We start from the raw sequence: 25,450 nt of genomic DNA, 5'->3' as shown, positions 1-25,450 counted from the left end.
CTTGGATTTTCTGAATATTGCAGATGACTTTAACTCTTTTAAGTAAGTACTGCCAAAATTGCAAATTTTAAACTTTGACTTGATTTTGAGCTTCATTTTAATGATGCACAAGGAGCAGTTAAGCCCTGGCACCCGTTGGCCTGAGAGGCTGTGTAATCTCCATTCTTGGAGATTTTCAACAGTTTCTGGAAAAGGCCCTGAGAACCTGAAGAAGCAAAGGAAATCTAAAAACAGACAGGGAAATTTGAATTGGTATTCTACGTATAGAAACTGAATAGCCGTTATCAAGTCTGGTGAGGAAAAAAAGGATGATGTCAGGTTAGAAGTTCAGTGAAATAAATGCAAAAAGCAGAAGACCTGAAAGATCAGTTCCACATAAAGTAATCTCCCAAGTAAAATAACCAAGATCAGCATGCACTTAGCTGCTTAGAGATCTTAATCATGTGCATGTTTTAGATCCACAAAACACAATCCATCTCAAAAAAAAAAAAAAAAAAAAAAAGAAAATACAGGGGAAAAGAAAGATTTCTAGAGTAGAAGAATTTTTATTTTCCCAATAATCCTAGTATGGTATCCTCCAGCAGTGCTGGGAGACCGATTTTTCAATTCACAATCTTTTGAAGAATTCCCATAATCTGTGACAATATTTTACCAGAGCCTATGTGGAGTTTTAAGATTCAGATGTTGATGCTGATGCACCTTTTACTGCCACAACAGTCTGAATAAAGGGTTACCTTTTTTTCTTTTTTTTCTCTGTGGGGCAATGAATATTTAATCCTTTGTTTAAAGCAGAAAACCATGAAGGAAGATTCTGATATGGCTTTCAAGATAGCTCATCCAATAATCTGGCACATCCATGGAACCTGGATTCTCATCTCTGGCAAAAATTAAGCAGTGTGATTTGATAAAGCATATCTTCTAGCTCTCAGCAGATCATTTTCTCTTAAATGTGTCTCTACCATCCTACTGTTTTGTGAGATGGATGACCTTGCTTGTTGATACACCTGATTTTTAGGAATCTCTAGCAAAATATTTTGCTAGGCACTCAGTGATCATCTCGCAATCCAGATCCTGACTCAGACAAGCCTCAGACACAGCCCAGGACTTAGTGTTTTCCTACTGGTACACCTGCTCTAGCCTGTAGTAGAGTTGCTTACCTGGCCCTTCCTGCTAAGTGCCCCTGACATCACAAGTGCAGAGTGTAACAAAGTGATGGATTTGTGCAGATGAAGTGCTTGTTCTCCTCCTAGCATTCTCTTGCAGCAGGTGTAGCCATGTACTTTGGATAGAATTATCCCAGATTGTTTGAGGAATGAAGGACAGCTTAAAATCTAAGAGTTAGCAGATAATCCACTCCCTTCTAGGCACTATTTTCGTTTAATATCTGGCTTTCCTAAGCACAGTGAATTTAAAGTCTACTCAAAACCAGAAATTTCAACCATGAAGGGAATCAAAAACATCCAACACAAATGCAAATATTATAACTCCACTAGTTCCACAAAGCTGAAACAGAAATGAAAACTTTGAGATAGATTTTGTAATCCAGAAAAATATCCCAGTGCACAGGAAACTGACTGTACCTATTTCTATTTTATATCTCACTGACAAGACAGTTCTGGGAACAAGAACATAACAGCCTTTCAGAGTTATTGATGCATATTCAGACTTCTTCAATTGCTCTTTCTAATTTGAGCACACATCATGGTGTTGTAACACTGCAGCACAGTTGTGTAACATCTTTTCCCATATTCACACTAAGTTTGCTTTCATTTCTAATATGTTGCACAATGGCATAGCTAGACTTTCGGTAGTTTATTTACATAAACTGTTTTACTTCACAATTCGCTGGTGAAATTTTTCTTCTGCTAGTAAAATAATATATAGCATGTCAAAATTAAGAAAAAAATACCTATTCAGGGGACCTAAGGAAGGAATGAACAATGCCACTAATATTCCATTAAGCAGCAGTGCAGCATCTTTCTTGGTGTTCCACCAAGAGCAAGCGACATCTGTATTCCCAGGCTGCTCAGCCCAACATCATTCCCAAGAGAAATAATAGGAAAACTGAAAAGAGATTCAATTAATAAATTATTAAAAGAAAGGAATATAATTAATGCTAGTCAACATAGTTCTGTGCAAAATAAGCCTTGTCAAACAAATCTACTTCTGCTCTTTGATGAGATTTTAAGTTAGGTTGCCGAAGGTAACGATGTAGGTATAATACACTTCAACTTTTGTGTGCCTTTTGACTTAGTATCACTCAATATTCTAATTAAAAATATAGCACTGCACAGTATCAATAAAGCGTGTTTTAACTGGATTAAGCATTGGTTAGCAAGCGTGCATAAGAAAGTGATCAGCAAAGGCTTGGCATCAGAAAGAGGGGCTGTTCAGTCTTATATTATTCAATCTTACCATCAGTGATTTGGAACTAATGAAAAATAAAACAAACTAAAAAGCATAAATGTGTTTAGACTAGTGCTCCCAGTCAGAGTAATACAAATCTGCATATACTGGAGGAAGAAATACAGGATACTACGTTGAAGTAAACACCTCAAGCAATGGCTCTGTAAAGAATTTGGGGTCATAACAAGCCAGCAACTCAGCGGGTGTCCCACTGATGCTAGAGGAAGAAAAGAAAAATGGCATAAAGAAGGTAGTGAATAGGACCCTGGCTTTACTCTGCTTTTATTTATGGCTCAGGAGAGATCAGTAATGGAAGCCTAAAAATATTTCTACCCTAAATATTTTTGAAACACTGTTGAAAAATGGAAAGTATGTAGAAAAGAACTATGAAAGTAATTGAAGACTGAGAAAATGGTATTTCAATGAAAGCTTAAGGAAGCTCAGTTATGTTCTTGTTGACAGCTTCTGAAAAAAAAAATTTAATTCATGGGACATGCTGAATGTGAAAGCTAGCACAAAAAGTGTGTTAAGAGCCACAAGTTGAAGTGAGACATAGTTGAAATTGTGTGCATAAACAGGGAAGCACTCAAAAGGAAGTGCTCTAACTACTGTTTTCTTCAAACAAAGGATCATGACTTTCCGGGAGAGATAGAGTATCCAAATCCAAGGTATACTTTTATCAAACATATTCTTGAGCTCAAAGATGAGTACTAAGGTAATAACTGAATGCAATACAAAAGGCTGTGATTTCAGAGAAATTAGAATGAGGGGTCTAATAACTCTTGCTGTGTTTAGATTTTATGGGGTTTTAGACCTGAGAGCTGACTATTTTAATGGCAACATTTGATGTAAATTCACTCTGAATTTAATACATGCTTAAATCTCAGCTGCAAAATAATATGCTTAAAAATGATCATAATATACTGGACAGAACTCAGCAGACTTCACTAAAGTTTCCCATTTATGCTGGATATTAATTTGTTTCAGTGCTTTTAATAGCTTTGGAAGAAAAATTTTTCACCCTGATAGGACTGCATCATTTATCATCAATCCTGAACACAACACCTCTCTGCAAATGAGTGATGGGACTTCATATTCTTTTCAGCCACTGTACTAGAAAATAAGCATTTAATTATCCACTTTTAATTATTAAAATGTTCCGTAAGTACCCAGAAATTTTAATTCCATTTTAAGATAAGAAACACAGTCACAACACAGACTATTTTTGCTTTGTATCTGTGGACTTTCAAATGTATTTTAAGGGTTAGGGGAAAAAAGCATTTTTAGTTATGAAATAATCCTTTTTAACATCTATTACAAATGAATATCAGTTGTTTGTTTCTCCTCTTCTCTTTATTAAACTTTTTGAGGAACGACTATTTGTAAAATTATTTTATAATAAAATGAAAATTCAATTTAACTTAGGAATTATATACTTCTGTTCTATCCTAAAGACTATCACCAAATACTGTAGCTGTTCACTTTAATGTTTAGTTTATAAAAGCATGCGTGATTATGCCAATTAATTACTTAAGCTAAACACAGTAATTAATTTTTAAATGAGAATATTTTTCCTATAGGAACTTTGATCTGACTAGATGAGACCTTCCATTAATATGCATGAAGAAAGAATACAAAAACATCTAGTCTGGAAACTTACAGCTGTGTTTAGTTGATGCCTTACAGTAGCTTTCAAGTTAAGAAAAAATTCTCATATAACTCTAATGCGCTATTTTTAATCTTATTTAACCTTTGACATCATATTCATCGGGAACTTGTAAATATTCTTTCAAGGGTGAAGGGACTGAAGAAGAAACATTTAAAACTTCATTGACAAATACCATGTCTTCAACAATGGCTACTTATTGTGTATTTTGGTTTCTCAACATCTAAAAGCTGATAAATGTGGGGTAGGGTGGGAGTAATTGGAAATTCTCCATCACACTTCCAAGTATTATGAAAAGCAAGATGAATGTGGGAGCAAAACAACTGCAAAACAGACTTTTCAGAAATCAGTGCTGGGTAAGAAAACTTCCATTGCACAGCATAGGTAGCAGAACAGCGTTTCTCTCAGGAGGAGAAAGGCAGCAGAGCTCTCAGGGCTGTGGCTAATAGAAGCTAGATCTTACAGCTAACCATTTCCTGACAAATCCCTGCGCAGGCACTGGGATTTTGATAACATTTCCCCATTGTGGTATTCTCTAGCACTCACTGAACACTGATGGAGCTCAGTCCTTTCAGGTATTCCTCTGTGCTAACCTCCTTGTGCAATCAGAAATGAGTTGGGGGACGCCAACTACCTGCTCTGAGCAACTACAGAGGCATTATCAAAGAGAGCACTTCCATTTGCACCCGTGTACCTGAGACACTCTTGGCTTCTTAATTGAACTCCTGCAGTTAAGATACACACAGCTCTGATGGCTCCTTATCCATCACCAGCTTGACTTCTGAAGAAAGGATCCCTAAGGTCTTAAGGCCAGCTTGTCATGTTTTAAAATAACAATGAGTCTCGATGACTTTGTGGTCTTCACTGTTAGAAAAGGATCAAGTTTTTAACATTGCACTATAAAAACATCTTATAAAGTTAAGCAAAGCAAACTACAGGAAGTATTTTTACAAAACCTTCTCTTTGATTTAACTTGGAATTTAAGCTGAAAATCTAAACTGCGAATAAAACCAACCACTACAGCTAATAGGCCACACAAGCATAACAATGGTTCACAATCAAATTAAGAAACCCCAGCTAATGTCCTTACTTTGACTCTGCGCAGTGACCCTGTCCATGCTCTCACTGATTCATGAAATCTGTGAATATAAGAAATCTTTACTGTTCCAGTTCCTCTTTATTGTTGGTGTTATTACAGGACAGTGAATATGACTATTGCATTTCAAGAATGTAAAGAAACTTTTTGTATGGCTAGCTACATTTAAAGAGCTAGGTCCTGACACCTTTATTTAACTAATTGCCTCCAGAAGTTATTCAAATTAGGTTAGCTACTAGGTTGCTATTAAGTGGAGAACAGTGTACCACAAACAGATTCAAGGAAAATCAGTTTTGAATTTAGAAAGCACAATCATCTCCTTTTGAATTAAAAATTGAATTGATGTCAGTAAATTTCCATTAGTGAGGGCTGTTCAGTCCTTGCAGGAGAAACAAAATAGCAACATTAAAAGTTCCGTATTTGTCAACTCCAATGACTATCACACACCCATAGCAATTACAGTTATAGCAGCATGGGAAATCTGTAGCCAGAATGATGTATTTTACTCAGCAGTTCCAGATTTTCTGGTAAGTGTCATACAGCTAAAAGAAATCTCCAAAATATAGGATTCATATAACACAGGCTAAGAGACAACAAGAAAAATTCTTGCAGACACAAAAGCTTATAATTTAATTTCAGCATTTTTAACCATTTAGCTTTCAATGAAAGCACTCAGAGAAGACAAAATATGACTCTATTATGAATACCCATGTAGTCTACTTTGTTATTCATCTGTAAAGTTTGTAATATAGGTCTGACATTGGAGAAATGCAGTTGGTATGTGTAACAATACTTTCAAAATACTTTGGTTTGTTCTTTGATTTCTAATTTTTTTCATGTGGCAACTATAATTATTTTCAATTTTGTCTCACTTTAAAGATTAAGAGAACTCAGAAAGGAGTCAGTCTAAAAAAGTATGAAGAGGGATCATGAAGCAACAATTTTATCATTGCTTGCTGTACATTTTCTCTGGCTTCCCAGGTGAGCAGACACTGTATCTTTTGAGATTAAGTGATGGCAGAAATATCCTTCTTGTTCAGGCACATCCAGCAAACAGTCCTTGAAGCTAGATTTAAAAGGTGTACTTTCCTGGTGCATAAACATATGGACATCAACTATAATGTGGCAGAAAAGGACTGATGGTAAAACTGTTAAGAGAGGGAAACAGTACTTTCCCATTTGAGTAGGTATCTGAGGGAGGGGTATGTCTTTTTGTCCTTTCTTCCTCATTCCTTTGGACTCCATTGTTTTGGCAGTGCAACCAGAAGAATGTTTCAAAGCCTGAACACAGCAAACCTAACTCTGGTGTTCTAGTGTTCCACAAAAATAAAGTTTAATAAGTTTTGTGATTTTGGATAAAATCACTGGGTTTGCCTGTTTCTAATATGAAAGATTCATTAATGTATGCCAAAGGGATTACATTAAGATCCTCAACAAAAAAGAAACCTATTGGTTGAAAATCATGGTCAGTTTGTTAAAAGTGGTAACAACTTCACCACCAGATGACAGCACTGCTTGTTACTACCCCTTTTTTGTATGTTTCAGTCCTCCCTCATTTTGAAAACAAACTGTAAAGAAATATGCATCCCCAGCCTATGCACTGCAAGAACAGAGGAAATAAAACCAGAGCCATAAGGTGGTTTGGTGAGACGGTCACATCAGGGAAGCTAATCTGTTGGACAAGATATTTTAAGCCTGTGAAGGGTTGTAGCTTCTGTAAAGGCACAGACAAAACTAGCTTTCTCAGAACTGAGAAATGTGCTTTCTATTCCTATTTCCTCAGTCTCAGAATGATAAAGAGTGCAAGGGGGAAGCTTTCAAAGTAGGCATCTTAGGTTCAGCTTCACAACACGATTTTTGTGAAGTCAAGGCAGCAACAGCATTTTGAGCCAGCTTAGGATCTGGCCACAGAGTGTGCTTTCATACAAAGCGAGCAGATTGGGTTAGCTGACAGCAGCAGGTGATGTTTCCGTCAAAAACAGGAATGGCACTTCAAGGAGAACTATATGGGAAAAAAGTAAAAAAAAAAAAAATTCTTATCAGTTGCTAAAAGCACTTTTTAAAAATCTACCTGGCCTATTTTATGTCCAAATACGTTTTCTGGCTGTTAGTAGCAATGAGTTTGAGTGTGTTCATGCCCCAAGGATGCTGCTGACATGCTGCTCATGGGGTTAGCAAACATTACCTTCAGTACCTGAACATCAGCCAGAAATCTCTGTACTCTTCTGGCAATACACTTCCACATACGGACTGAGAGTAGTAGCAGTGATTTACAGTGCATTAAGCATGTGGCCCTTGAAATATTTTATTAACTTTAAGGAATTTGTGTTTGTCACTATTCTTAAAAATAAGAGTTAAATAAAGAGCCTAGCTGCAAGTTAAAATTATTACCAGAAATTATCATGAATATAAATGTTCACTTACAACTTTGTAATTGATTTTGAGGAATATTTTCTGAACTCTATTTTTGTATGCTTGAGTCAAAAAACATGCATTTCAGACTAACACTGATGAGCATCTGCTGAAGACAAGGAAAGCAAAAAATTTATTCAGGGAGCACTTACGGCATGCAAAGCTCCAAACACTTAAGTTTTGCTGTACTCTGCAGTTGACAGGAAAGCTCACAAAAATAGCATAATTGGTGCTTTCAGTACTGAACTGAGAAAGCAGTCATGCCTTTTGATGTGTATTTAAACTAATCTTAGTTCACAATATGTTCCATTCAGCACTAACTCAATTAGTAAAAAAAAAAGATAAAATGTTAATACCATTTCTAATATGCAACAGACCAAAATTCAGCCTTTGCATTCTGAAATCATCCTTTAAAAAAAAAACTTAGAACCAGAACTGCTGTGAAAACACCATAAATAGAATCAAAAGTCAGCCTAGCAGAAACAGGAACATGTGCTTCAGTGTTAGAGTTGTACTCTACAGCATTTCCATCTCAATTTAGGTACAACAAACCTTTTTGCACTCAATAGACACTAAAGAATAGGAGTTGGAGGAGTGATATTAGGCTAAGCTCAAACTACTTAACAGTTTCCAACTAATAGCCACTAAATATAAACGTTAATTAACAAAAGATGATTGATTTTACTGGGATTAATCAAGAGAAACTCCCCCTTAGTTTAAATGAGAGTTCTGTGTGAATATGGAATTAAAGCTTACTACTGGTAAGCCATTATTAAGAGCATTATTTATAAGCTGTATTGTAGAGAACAAGTATTTCAATTAAATGATCCTAATGTGGAAAGGAATGTACAACTCAAAAAGAAGTTGTTAGAGTTGCCTAGAAAAATTATTGTGATACCTATGTATACGTATGAAATATTTTCAGCTGAAAGAAAGAATATTTAATAACAATAGCTATTTTAAAGAGTCCTTGGTATTTTGCCACAGAACGTTCAGCAGGGAAACGTCACAGTGCTTGCACTGCAACGAAGTGGTGTGCTCTGAATGTTAATGCTAAGATTTAGTAAGTGAGTTTATTAGTATTAACAAATTTATTTAATTAACAAGTGAGTTAATTAGAATTTTACTGCATAATCAGTAGGCCATGTTACAGAGAGAAGGCAAATGCTAGTCTCTGTGGTCTGGCTTAAGAAGCTGGCAGATAAAAATGTGATTCCACCAGACATGCAAAATAAAGCATGAATCAATTAGCCTGATTTTCCTCAGGAAGCTAAAAATACAGAAATATTGATTGGCCAACATCATCACCTAACTGCAGTGCCTGGACTTCTATCAGTTTTATCACCTCTACACAACAGCATCGCCCCAGAGCCTGGGTACTCAAACACAGAACAGCAAACAAAAAAGGACTAGTACAAATCTGGCCATGAATAATGTATGTCTATGTATATCCAGTAGGTTTGAGGGGAAGAAAGGAGAAAGGGTTCATAAGGGCATTTCCTTAACTCTGGCTGGAATTTCAGTTAAAGTAGAATAAATGATACAGAACTTTTAAGGAAAGAAACTTTCTATCTGTGTCTTAAATGCAGTATTAACTGAAGAATATGTGCTAGAAGAAATCAATAGCATAACAGTATGGCCTCATTAGCAGTTTCCTTCAATCTTTTTTGTCATTCTGTCATCACTGTTGCCATTCAAAAGCCCACAAAGCCTAAATGCTTTGTGACACAGAACCCTTCCTATTGTAGTCTTTTGTTATTATTTTAACCTGGAATGAGATCATTATCTTCAACATCAAACACTAGGGTGATTGTCAACCCAGTTCACAATCACAGTTTATTCAGCACTGTCTCAAAGTAGTTTAACAACACAATTCACTGAGATTTACTCATGCTCATCCCATTTTTGTTAGCTGAATGCAGAGCATATACCTAAGACAGTTAAATGTTGGTAATACTCCTATTTTTCTCACTCAAGTCTAGATTTTATCCTTACATTAGTGGCCCTCAGGACCATTCCATTTACTTAACAGATGAATAAGTGCTTGTCAGAGTGAGGAAGGCTTTCTTACAGAAAACTAACTCAAAGTACAGCATAGGTAAACATGGCTTCAGACTATAGCTGTGCTGGTCTCTGAGATTTTATTTCCTTTTTACTCCTTCTTTGAGCACACATGCATGAGTGCACAGCCCACAGTTAGTCAGGATGATCTCTTTATTAGGCAGGAGTATCCTTCTCTAAAGATTACAAAATCCCAGTATTTGAAGTGTAAAATTGCTGCTGCCCCTCCTCAGGGCTGGATTTCCAGCAGAAGATTTTAGCTTGTCACATTAATCCATGAGTCTCTAGCTCAGCTAATTCAACTTACGTTTTCAATAATTGAAGCAAGATTTTCATGTAGACTACAAAACTTCATATTCACTTCCAAAAATGCATTTTAAATTATCGTAGATATTTCTCTCTTCAAAAACATTTATAGTTCAGTTCAGTGGAAACTTACATTTAACAAGGTAAATGAAAAGGCCCTTTTCAGTATGTCAGCAAACCCCTTTTCTCCTGTAAAATCACTGTAAACCTTGAATGAGAAACTAAGCATAGTAATATCAACAAAGAATACTCAAGTCACCTGAGATTTGCAGATTACATGATCCTCCTATTTACTGGGAAGCTTTGAGGCAACGTTCAGAGTAGCTGGAAGAGGAGGATGTGCTGACTCAGGATGAGTAGCCACAAAACAAGAACTGGGTTTAGTACAATTGCGAAAGAGGAGACACTATGACCAATTAAAAATGGAAAATTTAAACCATCTAGATAAATGTGATAATGTAAGCAGAAAAAAAAAATAGTCCTTGATAGAAAGCTATCAGACTACAAAACAATAGAAAAAACACAAAGATCACTTTCAACTTAGAAGGTATTTTGGGTCTCCCTCTATTCCTAACCATAATACTTGAGGGCAAATATAAAGCCCTTGAAAAGAAAATAAATGGAATAAAACTAATGTCCTGGCTACAGCTCAGATAATTTTCTTCTCACGAGTTGATACAGTGCTATGTTTTGGATTAAGTATGAGAATAATGTTGGTAATACACAGATGTTTTAGTTGTTGCTTAGTAGCTACTCTAAGTCAGGGACTTTTCAGCCAGTGAGGAACTGCACAAGATGCTGGGAGGGAGTATGGCCAGGAAAACTGACATGAAATGGTCAAAAGAATATTCCACATCACAAAACATCATGCCCAGTATATAAACTGGGGAGATTTACCTGCAGGGGAGAGCCAGTTGTGGCTCAGGGACAGCATCATTCAGCAGGTGGTGAGCAACTGTATTGTGCATCACTTGTCTTGGGTTTTATCTCCCACTCTCCCTCTCCTTTCTATTGTTAGAAGAATTGTTAGAAGCAGTATTAATATTGTTGTTCTTGTTGTTCTTTCATTTGGTTTAAATATTAAACTTTCTTTATGTCAACCTATGAGTTGTATTTTCTTTCCTTTCTGATTTCCTCCCCTTCCCATCACTGGGTGGCGGGGGAAGGGGAAGTGAGCAAGCAGCTGTGTGGCATTTAGTTGCCTGCTGGGGTTAAACCACAGCAACTGTAAAGGAAAAGAAAGATTAGTCTGTCATCATAATGAAAACTAAACAGCCTTAACAGAATAAAAGGAAAACTGGAGAAGAGAAGACTTCTGTGTATTCGTACAGAACAAAGGGTCCTGATGTTAGACATGAAGCTCAAGACACCACAGGAGGATACCAGCCAGAAAGTTCTTTGCCAGCATGAGCTGGGAATCACACAAAAGACTACCAGCAAGGCAAGAAACAGTCATACTCCCAGCAGGGGTTTTGATCATCTTATGGATCCAAACAATATGTGGTTGTTTTATTGCTAAGGTTTTCTTCAAGGTGGTAAATTTTGGACAGAGGATGGGCAGGCAAGTAATTTAAAGATTTTATTGCCTCATTAAAGCAAATTTCAGCCTATCTCACAAACAAGAAGATAGTATCAGAAGCATGGTTTCACTGTTAAGAGGATGCACACAGAAACTTATTTAAACCAGATTTTATGTCAAGGTGAGAAAAGTGTATGTCCACTGTGTAAAAATTTCTGTGGACTGGAGGAGAATAATGTCTCACCCAGGAAGAGAAGTCCTGGCAGCAACTAATTTTTTTACTAACTGTACTTCAAATACTGAGCAGTAAGGGACCTGGGGATATTTTTTTGGCTGAGGACTCATTAAGAGTCACAGAAAATACCAGTTAACATTTTAAATCTTGATTCCTGTTTACAGATCTCAATTTCAGTCCAGTAGTCCTAGGATTTAGACTACAGTAAAGAGCAGTATGTGTTAGAAGAGAGGTGAACATGGATATTTCCTAAACCTACTTTTAAAGTTCACCATTTGGGAGGTCTGATATAAGGCACTCTGGGATTCCCTTGATGTGACAGATAGAGAAAAAGTCTGCACAGAAGCAAGACAAGTTAAAATGATTCGTGGTGCCTATGGCTGCTGTACAGTAAAATTCTTAGTAATTTTACTGTAGGCTTCAGATCTGTCTCTGAAGATAATGTGTGGAGGGTAAGCAAAAGAGAAAGGCTGGTAGGAAGAGAATTGCAGCAAGAAGTGTCCTGCACAGCCACAGGAAATAGAAGTCTACATATAATCCTTCACTTATAGAGATTGTTTACAGCTTGATCAATGGCACAAATCGCAGATTCTGTTTTATAGCTGAACATTTAAATCAATCAGTATTAAAATAGAGTATATAGAGTATTGCAGATGAGAAATGGGGGGGGGGTCCCTACTAGCAATCAACAGATCTTGAAGTTTGTCGGGCCATGTCTCCTTCCTCCTACAGACAACACAGAAGGTGGATACAAAAGCAGTAAGTGATTTGTAGAAGCATAAGAAATAAATGTATTTAATAAATATAAATTCTCAGCTATTCCTTCCATTTTTCTGTTCCTCTAGAACTTTTTATGATTGCATCATTTTGATTCCACAGATAAATAGGAGGAGTTTTTTTACCTACTTATTTCCAATTCCCAAATTTCACTGTTAAGTAGCAGCTTACTTTATTTCCATACGTCTAATTGGAGGTTGGATAGTCAAAGTGTTTGTTTCAGTTTTATCATTGCTTATAGGTACAATATGTCCATATCCTTGCTAGGCCCTGATCCTGCAACTGCCTAGAGTTTTCCATTGTATCCTGTGAAGGGCTTGCACTGATTTCAGGGAAAATAGTCATATGGACAATTGCTTGTAGGACTGGAGCTTTAATCAGTAATTGTCCAGAGAATTCTGCATTAGTGAGCTATTAAAAAAGTCTTTAAGAAGTGTACCATGCCTCAGTTGTGTGAAAAAGAAGTAATATTCTATCCCTATTTACATTGCTGAGAACTGTTCATGAAACTTTGAATAGGAAAACAATATGTATGTCTTGGAAGAAGTAAGCCAACTAGCTGGCATTTCTTGGCTTAAGTTAACATTTTTTAATCACCAGACCATGATGTGGCTCCACTACACAAAGTTCTTCCTGAATGCAGCAAAACAGCCCTGCCATTCACAGGAAAATCACTCTTTCCACAATACTTGCCAGTAATTTAAATTACAGTGGATTGGCACTCAAGAGTGCTGTGTATTCCCTGCCCTTGCTATGTTTTCCCTATGTGGCCTTGAGTAAGACTTTGAATCTGTTTTCCTTGATCAATTTGAAAAACAGTATCTATTTATCAGTATTAGTATATATTTTTCATCTTGAAAATTCTGAGGGCAGCAATTATTTCAGTCCCCATAGGACAATGTCACTACCTCTTCTCTGAGGCCTTGAATTGAAACATTTCTTCTTCTTCTTCTACTCTATTACTACTACTACCACCACCAATAATAATAATACCTTACTTTTTTGCAGTAAAAAAAACCCCAACAGATTAAGCAACTTTATTTTTCAAAATACAGTGTAAGACTTTGAGACTAAATATAAAAATTCTGTTTTTTCTCTTGCATAACAACCTATAAATCCCTGTTAAGAAACTGGTAGTTTATAGACAAGAATAGACAGGCAAATACTTTCCTGCCATTGTAAGATTTATTCTTCCAGTTTATTAGAAATTTAATTATTATGTCACAAGAAAATTCATGGCAAGCAAGATTTTTTTTCTTTTTTAACTAATGAAACATTATCATATTTTCTCTAAAATATTTACAATATTTTCATTTATAAGGGCTTCAAAAGAGTATGTAAAACTCTAGATATAGCTTCTCATTTTGTCCTTTTATTGATAGAACTTGATGTTTCTGTCCTTAACTAGAAATGTCTTGTCTGCTCACGTTTATGCAAAACAGATATTTTGGAAGAGAAGAAAAAAGAGGTCCTGTAACATCAGAGAGAAACATCAAAGGACTAGTGGCAACATCTTAAGGCTTTTATCAAAGTAGTGAGGGAATGCATTAAAGCAACAATATATGTAGCGTACAAATGATAGGTCTATCAAATTCAACAGCATGTCTGATGAATATAGAGGACAGCTTTTTACATGCATTCTTTGTTTTAAGAGAAAGATTTTGTCAGTAGTTTTGCTTTCAAAACTATGAGAGGAAAAAATATTTATACGTAGGTCTTTAGGTTGTGTCATTTAATGCAGCTGCAGTGGAGCCACAGGCAGCCAAGCCCACTTACACCTGATGCCAAGTTACACTTTTTTTCATTTCATATATTTTTCAAAGTCTGTGTCTTCAGCACAGGCACAAAATGTATTTTGGGCTTTTTATTCCCGTTCACTTTCGTATCTATATAAGAGCTGTGTAAGAAACTACTGGGACTTGGCTTAATGAATAACAAGTGTAGATAGTTCTAGTAGCTCAGAACAAGTCTGTTATGAAATGGTGGAGCATGTCCACAAAATACCTTTCTGTCAATTCCCAAAACATGTTTCAAGAGTCTCTAATTTGGCTTCACTTATTAGGAAAATGTTGTTCTCTTATTTCTACTTTACCCTAAAACTTAAATTTAAAAGCTTTGTTTATATAAGCAGCACCACCACGTGATTAATTCCACAACTAAATTACAGCCTCACCTCGACCCCTAACCTCTGTGCAGAGCACAGCTGCCTGTTGTGTTCAAATTCATGTGTTTTGCAGCCTACTGTAGGAAAAAATATGTTATTAATCTACCCCAGGAAGACATACCTCTGCTCCCAATCCTCGCAGTAGTAGTCAGCTTCAAGTCCCAGACAAGCCCAGCACCCACCACAGCTTTTGGTCTCAGCGAGTCGATCAAATGTTCCTAATATTTCACTAATGCTGCCATTACTATGCAAAAATGCTTAGTGCATTGATGAATAATAAACAGTGACAAGTTTTACAGCTAAAATACTAAGGAACTAAGAGTTCCTACACAGCTAGTTCAGATACAGTTAAGATTAAAGCCTAGGTCTGTGTGCATGTGTGTGCTTATACACACATACATACATATATACATGTATCTGTGTATGAATATATGTATTTTAAAAGCCTAATCTTAGTCACAGTGTCAATAATTTAGGAGTAAGACTTCATAGCAGCAATAGCAGCAAGACAATATACAGGGAGGCATAAGAACAAATAATTTCCTTAATAAGACACTTGTCTATTTAGTTTACATCATATTAAAAAATGTTCTAGGTCTACTTCTGGCAAATTATTCCTGCTGGATCATCATTACTGCAGTTATGTTTTCTAGAATCCTTGAACCCCAGTCAAGAAGAACCAGGAATGCTAACAAATGTTCAGCATCACTAAACTCCTTCTGTGTGTCTGCTTGACCTCCGACTGATGTGCCATGAGTGTGTTGCTCTGGGTAGGGCTCTGTAGGGATGCTAAGCAGCTGATTTCTATTGATTTGCAGCTCTTACAACATATTTTATGGATTTATAGGCGGAAAGTTCACAGGCAGATGATAGTCCACGTGGAGGTGAAGAACAGTGGGTTAGAATTAGTATAGGGACTTGGAAATCACAAACCTCAACTGCTGGAGTTTTACTGCAAAGTATAGAATTCAAAAACAATCTGATGATTCATTTTCCCTGTGGCATTTTTATTTCCTTTTAATAAGGGCACTCTCTTTTTCATTATAGGATGTGACAGAGTTAGGGTGTATTTGAGGCTGGCAACAGTGCCTGTACAGCCAGATACCAGAAGGTTTTTTCTGGGGTAAGAGGCTAAAATTCAGGAATTAGTTATTATTCTTGAAAGCATAACTGAAGTTCATGGGAAAATCAGGGTATTTGCTTATATGCATCAGATATCCAGACTGATGAATGCTCACAACAGCAGGGCTTTATAGACCTTCCTTTCTCATACTTCTTCCGTGAGGCCAATACAAGATGAAGTTTTGCATGTCATAACTCATCAGAAGTTCTCTACCCATTTATACTAGTTCAAAATATCAGCACGCAAAATCTGTCCATTAATGCTTATTATTATTTATATATTGCCTTATAGCAGCACAAAGCAGTAGTGGATCACATGAAAGAAATGAAATGTGGTTCCAACCCACCACACCACTTGTACCTACTTTCAGGCAATTTGGTACCTGCCACCTCCTTGATCTACACAGCTGCACTCCTCAGTAGCCATGTTACTCCTAAAATCCTCTGATATGTCAGAAACCCTTCACACTACACATTTTGCAAACTTGGAAAAGAATTTCAGGCTCTGTCCCACAGTGCAGGTGCTCAGGAGGCATAATAAGCCTATAGTTATAACCACATGTGGTGGTAATACAACGTGCCAGATTTCCTGTTTTTTTGAATGCGCTGGAATATTTGCGGTTCTTATAGTGAAATTCTGATTTCGGAATAAATTCTGAAACTTGTTTCTGTAATGCTAGTAAAAATCCACTACATAAAAAACCTCTTTGTTAAAACTGAGGAACTCAAAAGGGGTGAGAAATTTAGTAAACACCCATTTCTGTCTTTTGAAGTCCTTGATTGAGGCCTTACACATTTATGAAAGATGTAATAATAAATACAACTCCAAACTAACAAGAGAACAGAAGCAGTCTGGGAATACGCATTCCGTGCCTATTAATTGCCTTGCTGTATGGTCCTCCGTGCTTGTGGGAAGTCATGTTTTAGAAACATTCATGGAGATTTCCAGCAGAGAACATGATATTCTTTTCAGTAGGCTTACTCGTAGACTGGCAACAGCTATTGAAATAATGTCAACTTTTTACAAATATTCAGAGTTTTTTTGTTAATAAAAATAAGAAAGCATTATAATGGAGTCCACATAAAGGCTGACACCAACTGTTCAACTTTTCTAACAGAAAAAAATAATTGTGTGCAAATTGTTTTGCTCATGAAAGTGAGATGGATGTAGGAAGAGGTGAGACAGACACCACAATACTTGCATCCCACCTCAGGCTCCACCTGGAACACCAGCTATTCAATTACTGGGGCTGACCTCCACAATCCACAGACCCTTATGCATCTTTGCACAATGGGGTTATGTGGATAATGCTTAACACAAGTAGAGAATTTTTCAAAACTACAGCACGTTTGTAGACCTGCATCTTTCAATGTAGGAATGTTGAAACAATAGTACTCAATAAGGTTGAGACTAAAGAAACTAATATTGTCCATTTATGCGTTAGTTTAGATTCAAAATTTTATGTGAAGTTTTACACTCCCAGAACAAGTGTATCAAGTTTGTGGTTTCTAAATGCATCTAAGAGGTATGGTAAATGTATAAAGAACACAAAGATTCCTACTTAAATGTGGCTTCCTCTCTTCTAGAAAAAAGAGTGGATAAGCTGCTGTTTATGAAAAAAAGCTGTGTCTGGCAGTCCTACTTTCCCTGCAAAGAGTGATTTTCATTTTTAGATGAGGGAGTTCTGAATTTGCATACATAAATGGATGTAGTTGTCTTGCAGCTGACCAGGCAATGCCTAATTTGAAGACTTCTGCTACTCCTTTCCCTCACCATCCCCCTTCCAAATGAGAGATCTGTCCCTGAGTGCAGAGCAAAGACAGACATTTACAGTATTCAAATATTTCATTTAAACTTTTTATTCTAACTGAATATTAAATTAGTAGTGGTAAAATAGGAAGTTCTAAATAAGAGTTCTCTGAACTAATTTTACTTTAATGTTCCATAATATTCAGTTATGAATATTCCTCACTTGCACAAATTCTGCATATCTGTAGGCATATTAAGTGAAGCTCAAAAAATTTGAATAACAATATTAATATGATATTTTTAATTTCCTTGATGCTTTTCCTTGTACTGTTTGACAAAAATGGTCACAACAACAATGATGCACACAGACTTTCAGTAGCTGCTAAATATGTATATATTTGAAGCTATCTGGTTGAATTTCATTTAAAATAAATTTGTTGACATTTTACAGACATGAAATCATGACTGTCCTCCCGACACACAGGGTTTTTTGGCAGTTTCTGGCACAGTTTGCTAACAGAAAAATGTAACACAGCTTAAAATAAAATCTAATTGAAATGGTATAAATTCAGAAATAGCAATGTGGAGAAAAATAATGAACTAATGGAATTAGCTTGAAAGATCTTTAAACATAAAGTCCTTTGAAAAAAAACTGATAGAAAAATGTTTGTGCATAAAAAATAGCTTAAACGATATTCAAACAAACATAAAATAAATTGTTTCAATTATTTTCTGACATAAGTAATTATGGTAATTCCAAAAAATTGAATTTACTAGAGTCAAGTTTTATCATTATGTATGAAGAAGTTACATTATTAAATATAACAGGAAATCTACAGTTTGACTTTAACCCTGTGGAAAGGCTTTTTATCATTTAAATAGGATTTGAAGGAGGGGGAGGTTCTCCTGCATGTTTCTGTGTTCTATTTCATCTTTAATTTAACTCTTTGAGCATTTTGCAGAATGAACAGGATTCATGCGCATCGAAGAAAAAGATAGTTTTGATTAATTCAGTTTGGTTTAAAAAGTAGGAGTATTTTAATGTGCTATCACGTTAGTAACTATGAAGATAAGTTAAATTCTTGTTGGTGTTTATAACTGGTCTGACATCTTTTTTCAAAGACTTCATTATAAAGCAAGAGAAGCTGCATACCTGATCAAACATCTGTAGGCACTAAGAGAGCTCTCTCCAAATTATTTACTGCTGGGAGGAGAAAACAGTATATTGGTTCTGTCTTTTCTCAGGGCTTATTTTAAGAAAGAGTAACCTTTTTTTCCATCTGTTGAGCAGTTCATGGGTGCCCACGAGCAGCAACCATCATCCACTCTGAGGGGGAGCAGAAAGCACCCCAGGGACATTAGACAGGCACATGGCAGAGTCAATCTCAGTTGTTTGCAGTTCCCTAAAGAGAAAAGGAAAATCTCACTGTGTACCAGCTTCACCCACCTCCAGATATTAATACTTGAGGGGGTCTTAAGCAGCCAGATACCAGCAGCAGGAATTGTTATCCCAAAGATCCTGCAACATTTCTGGAAACAGAACTTGAAAATTTCTCACACTGCAGCAGAAATGTTTTGTTTTGTCATCATTAAATATATTAATGCTGTTGAGCTGCAGATGCTGTCAATTATATGGTTCTGGAATTATCATATGAGTAATGTAAATGACCATCTTTGTTTTGTATGCTGGTCACATTGTCTGAGATCATGACTTATTATAACTCATTTAATTAAATACTGAGATGTGGTAGCTGAGTATCTGAACCTCTTTTGATTAAAGTTTCTATGGCATCATGGTTTATTCAACAAAAATTTGAGCTGTCTTTACTGAAGTTCTACCAGAAAGATAGCCTAGTATTAGAAACTAAAACTCAACAGAGTCCATCCTTAGTTTGACTTAACAGTGGACTCTAAGAAAAGGTACTCTGAGTCATGCCATTATTGCTCAAAGTCATTATACTTCACTCTTCTATTTTTAGTCATTTTTTAAAAATAGATGTCAAGTCCAGAAATTGAAGATTTAGGAATGTTGAGATGAAAAAGAAGATGGACTTCTTTTATTAGAAGATTGACTTTAGAACAGGGAGGCAATATGTACTTGATTCACAGGTTAAATTTTGTGTAAGTAAACATCTGAACTACAGATGTTTTTAAATTTTATTAATGTATTTGTTTTTCATTTGATTTGCCATATCATTCCTAGTTCTCATCTTTTAAGTCTGTCATCTCATTTGTGTTTCTGTCAGGTGGTGAACTGCCCGGTTTTCAAACTATTCCCATGTTATTTCTGCATTCCCTCCTTTTTTTCCCATGTAAAACACATCTCATGTTGAATATTGTCAATATAGTCTCTTGATAGTTTGTATTTACTTTTGCATAACGTTTATGATGCTGCTAAAGCAATTGCGTTTCTTCAAAAAACAGCAGAAATTATAAAAGAATATTTCACAGTTCTCAGACATATTGATTTCATTTATGGAATTTGTGAAGAGAAGTGGAAGTTATGTTGTCAATAGAGAGGAAGTTATGAAAAGAAAAAGTGCAAAGTGATATCAAAGGTATTTCCACATTTTAAATCCATAAACTATGTGTTAGGAATTCTGAATTTCCACTTACAGCACTGTCATAATCAGTTCATAAAACAATCAGAAAAAAATAAATTTTCCTGTTTATTTGGCCATTTTCAAATCAATACAACTGAGAGCATATGTAGTAAAATCTGTTGCTGAACTGGTTGGCAGTGGAATTGTTTCGCTCACTGCTTCCCTTAAACAGTCTCTGAAATTAGTCGTAAAAACACACTGAACTTCTTTTTTCTTTGAAGGTCTGATTATCTTGCAAAATGTCCTGCACTTCCTTTTCCAGAATAAGCTGAAAATTCTGTCGAGTCTCGTCTCACGCTTCGTTCTCCCTTTCCTCATCCCAAATTTTCAGCTATTGCTTAAGACTGTGACTTCAGAGGAGTTTGACAAAATCAATAAAGTACGCTCGATTAAAATTGATCCAAAGTACATGGTGAAGAACTTTATCTTAGGACAGCAAGGGTGTATTCCCATGCAATGCCTGAGGGACTGGATCCTTCTGGCAGATGAAGTGCCTATAACACAGCTTGTGTAGCCATTTAGAGTTAATAAATCTCTAAGTAAAGTTCTATCTGAGTTTGGTTGGATTTACTTTAATTGAATTGAATTACTCTTCATTTCAAAGTAGCAATTCACTAAACTCCCAAAAAAAGGGGAAATTATTTTGCACTACAATATATCACTTCATCCCCTAACAACTTCGTTGCACATCCAGCCATTGCAGGGAGCTGAAGAGGGTGATCCCACTTATGGAAAGGCAAACAGCTGGATTGAACACATCTGAAGAAGCGAGGCTTTGAAACATCATGTGAAACTGAAGAAAACAATAAGAACTTCCTACAAGACATCTATCCTGAGATTTCATAAGCAGCTTCCCCTATACTAACTTGATTTTTCCTCAAATAAACATCAAGCCAAGGTTTTGAACACACCTATATAGTCTCTGCCGAGATGAAAAGTTAATAGATCCCAATGGGTATGGCTGCTTGATCAGCAGATGATTTTGTTCCTCACTCTGCTGGGCTTTGCAAGTTCTCTTTTAGTGAACCGTGGTATAATTATCGCTTGCAGAAAAGAGTTTATTCAGTTCCCAGCCTTGTGCTGACAACAGCCTGCAGCTCTGTGCTTTCACAACTCAGCAGAATCTGTCCCATTGGAACAAGGCCAGTGACAGGCAGATGTAACCACAATATTGACCAGCCCTGGTTACCTACCATCGAGATGGGCAACATACTGGTACAGTTCCAAGGCACCTCCCAACATGAAAGAATGACTGTGAAACAAATCCTGGTCCCCTGCTCACTTGCTCCTCACTTACTGCTTCAAGGTAGCTTCACAGCACAGCCCTCCAATGTCTTTTTGCCAAAGGATCCTCACAGTGTTCCTGTAGGTTTTGGTGCACAGGAAACAACTGCTTGGGAAAGCTTGTGTACTGGCAATACAACTCTATCAATGTGAAGCAGCTTAGAGTGGCAGATTAAATTAAAACACACCAGGACAACAAAGAGCCCAAGAGAAACTTCACCTTTTACCAACCTGGTTTAGAAACTTCTGATTTCCACCTTTGTTTTCTTAAATACATTACATTTACAATTATGTACACCCTCACACCAGCATTCACCCAACATGACCAGTTACCCTGGAGAAAATACAGAAGTGTGTCTCTAGTAAGCAAGTGTTACTCCTCATAGCTCCTGGTCACATTTGTCATCTCCTGCTCAGCAGAGGTGTTGGGCATTCCTGACCTTGGGGAATACCTAGCAGGTCAACACGAAGAGAAAATAATGGCTTCAAATATAACATTGTTACAAATTTTTTTAATTTCAATTTTTTTTTTTGTTCTGCTTCATTCATACCAATTCATGTCAGTTCCAGAATGCAAGTTTTGGATTTAAAAATAAATTAGGGAGTACTGTCCTGATTATGTCTAAAACAGGCATGTGAATTGCTCTGTCTTAGATCATGTTTCTCCACAACAACAACTGGCTCAGCCCACATGTCAATATTTTAGGACACAGATAAGATGAGTTAACTAGAAGCTGCTTTATTATATTATTTGAGATAAGCAACTGTGGAATTTTTAAGTTAACCTTGATTTAAAATTAGGCATCTAAATTAGTACTCAGTCCTGTCAGTTGCCATAGTAGTGCCAGAATACCTTTATGTATAGCTCTCCAGAAGTTAGTTGCTCTGCTCAGCATTTCAGGGAGCTTACTGACTTTGATGTGAAATTATACATTCAGGATACTATTGCGAGAACTACAAAAGTGGCTAAAGAATGCTAGTCTCCACTGATCTTACTGTAAACCATGCTCTTAAATCACTCTCAGGCTTTGAAAATCCATTTACATTTTGGACATCCAGATTTGAGAGATTTGTCCATGGCTGTCGAGGCAAAAAGATCAAGTATCATCAAATTCTTTAGATACCAATTTGTAATTATAGGGTAGGGGGACAAAGGGGCATTATTGGGTTTTTTTAGATCAGTGAGTTTTATTTTCCTTTCCCTTGGGGACAAATTGCCTATATTTAAAATCAAGTTTTTTATGGTGGAGAGTTTTTAGTTATGCATGAATATAGCTGTCTATATATCCATAAACACGGACTTAGCATCTGTACATACCATTGTTAAAGTCACTATAGTTCTAAAAATTATTTAATAATTAAATATAAAATGGATCAGTGAAAGCAGAAACTGCCCAATGAAAAAAAATGTGCTGTCATACGAATACTATTTGATTATTCTTGCTCTAAATTAATCAGCAAAACTTCCACTGAACTCCACAGAAGCTCTGTGTAAATAAGCAGTAAAAATCATATACTCTTTTCTGTAATGCAGCAAGTTTAATTCTATAAAACCTTCTTGTCTCCTCAGAAAGCAGTTTATTAAATTAATGGTCTGACTTAAGCTCCATTAGCTGTGGTGCAACACTATGGCTATAGAAGTACAATAGTTTAATTGTAATGTGGTCCAAATACACAAGACATCGAAATATCTTTTTAACCAACCAGTTGTTGCCACAAAAATACACTGCAGCTTCAATGGCAGTTAAGGTACAAGCATTAAAACTGATTTTTAATGACTACACAGTTGAGCCCTGTTGTGCAGTTGCTGCTCTCACACACACTCGCTCGACAGGCGGGTGCTGCCTGCCAGGCTCGGAGGGATTCTTGGGCTCTCCCCAGAGCTGCCACCACCACCGTGAGATCCTGCATCCTCTCCTGCAGTCCCTGAACCCAGGTTAGTTCCTGCCAGCTGGTTTTGCCACCAAGTAGAACAATCCCTAGGAGCAGGTAATTGCCTCTCCCAGTACTCACCCTGGCTCCTCAGCCATAGCATGGGTGGCAGACATGACCATGCAGCTGGAGGTCAGTAATGCCAAGAGAAGCAAGCACAGGGGTTTCACAGCTCCTGCTTCCCTTCCTGTGAAGGGTGGGGACAAAGTATTCTTCTTAAGGAACTACTAGAAATTTGCTTCTTTATTTGACTTTCGAAGGCTGTTATAGACAGGGCAAAGTTTGCATAACACCACCTTCTTCTCAGAAACAAACATGTTTTTTTGAAGTGAAGTTTTTTTGAAGTGTTTTTTTAGGTATTACTTTAACAGTTTAAAATTCTCAAAAATATATGAGAAAACCTGTCCCAGAAGCTATAGCATAATAATATTCATAATATATACATATCTAGACAAAATTAATACAAGATGAGATGACACTTTCATCACAGCAGGGACACTCAAGAAAAGAACCTGAGTATAGATCAAGGCTTTCTGTATTTAATAGGGAAACTCATGTCTATGTGGTGTTGAAGACGTTTACCTGAGAATGAGATTAAAAAATTCTGTGATCAAAATCGGCTCATATAATGAAATTAATTCCCCCAAATTAGGAATAACTAGAAATCATTCTAAGACCCCTAAGCTTTTTTATTATTATTATTCTTACAGTGGTAGTTATATACTAGAGCCTTAAGAGAAGCAGTTTTGTCTCTTTAAAGCCTAGTCTTAACTGTAAGTGCTATGAAAATATTTGAATCTTCACATTCAAATACTTTCAAACATGGGAGTTGCATCCACAAATCCTATTCAGGGAACATGCATTTTCTCTCACACTGTATTATTCTCAGTGTAATATTAAAGGATTCACCAAAACCTTCATGAGAGGCAAGTATATATAAATGAGCTACAACTACCATGGCATTTTCCTGGTTTAATTGTTCTTTACATACTTGAAAGCTACAAAAATACTTTGAAAGTTCTCACCAAGTTTTTATTGGACTGCACAAAACCAAATGCAAGAAGGCTGAGATTCAAACAGCAGTTCACAATTTTTAGCAACAACACTGGGAGAAATTATTAGTGCTTCTGATATCACCAAACAAGGAAGAGATACAATATACCAAAAGTTGTTCAGGGACAAAAACTTCAGACAGATAAAACATTTGGACACTGAAACAGAGCTCTTTCTTAAGTGCTGAAGATGTCATTGTTATCCTCACAGAATTGCAAAACTTAAAAAGAGCTGTTAGGACAAGCACTTGCCATCCCCTGAACTCTACTCTTGACAGGGACAGCCTAGCTCCCCATAGGACACTTGAAAATCTTAGATGGATTCAAAGGTCAATAAACAAGACAACATTCACAGAAGTTTATTTTCTTTTTTCATAAGAAAGCACGTTTGAACCTCCAGCCAGAAAAAATTCTGGCAAGTGATATAAAAATCATCATGGAAGAGACGAGGAGACAAAGGGCATAAAAAATTGAAGGCCTGGCCCTAGGGGAGAGGGGAGAGATGGGCTAGTCACACTCTTCTTGGTTGGGCAAGACAGGTTAGCAGATATAATATCTAAAGCATTCTCCTCAATTGTTCCCTGTTTCTGTGTTCCACCTCAGTAATTCCCATGTGAAGTGGCTGGTCAGGATTCTTTTTTTCAGCATCCTTTTGCCCTTCCACATCCTGCCATCCTTTTCCCTGAGATCCATACACGATTTCTTATTCTTTTGTATAAGCAACACACTTTGCAAGGAGGGACAAACATTATTGATTACAGTTCCCTTCCAAAGTTATGAACATTTCCTTTAGTCACAGTTAGAGAAATAATTAAATTTAAATGCCATTATCATAAAAACTTCCTGCTATATAAACCTTTTACCTAATAATCTCAGAGTGCTTTGTCATGGTGAATATTGTTATCTTTGGAAGACTTGGTAATAAATTTGGTATATGAAAGTTTAGGAATAAAGCTTAGAAACACAGTTTGTACTCCCTGAGTCTTGTTGCTGCCATCCTATGTTTTTCCCTTTATGGTACCTAAAAATTTGAGAAAAAATACTATTTTCTCTCCCAGTTCAATT

General features: G+C 36.4%; 1 protein-coding gene across 2 annotated transcripts in view; it reads right to left on the bottom strand.

Moving 5' to 3' along the window:
* Positions 1 to 23,511, bottom strand: part of TFEC (transcription factor EC) — a 63,692-nt gene extending 40,181 nt beyond the window's left edge. For both annotated transcript variants that reach the window (XM_088165455.1, XM_014892470.2), the window contains exon 1: positions 23,415 to 23,511. The gene's annotated coding sequence lies outside the window, so the exon portion shown is untranslated. The remainder of the gene's footprint in view (positions 1 to 23,414) is intronic.
* Positions 23,512 to 25,450: the final 1,939 nt, after the last annotated feature.

Source organism: Sturnus vulgaris, chromosome 5 (assembly GCF_052056855.1).
Source record: "Sturnus vulgaris isolate bStuVul1 chromosome 5, bStuVul1.hap1, whole genome shotgun sequence".
NCBI lineage: Eukaryota > Metazoa > Chordata > Aves > Passeriformes > Sturnidae > Sturnus > Sturnus vulgaris.
The sequence above is the reverse complement of the archived record's forward strand: the minus strand, read 5'-3'. Positions and strand labels throughout refer to the sequence as shown.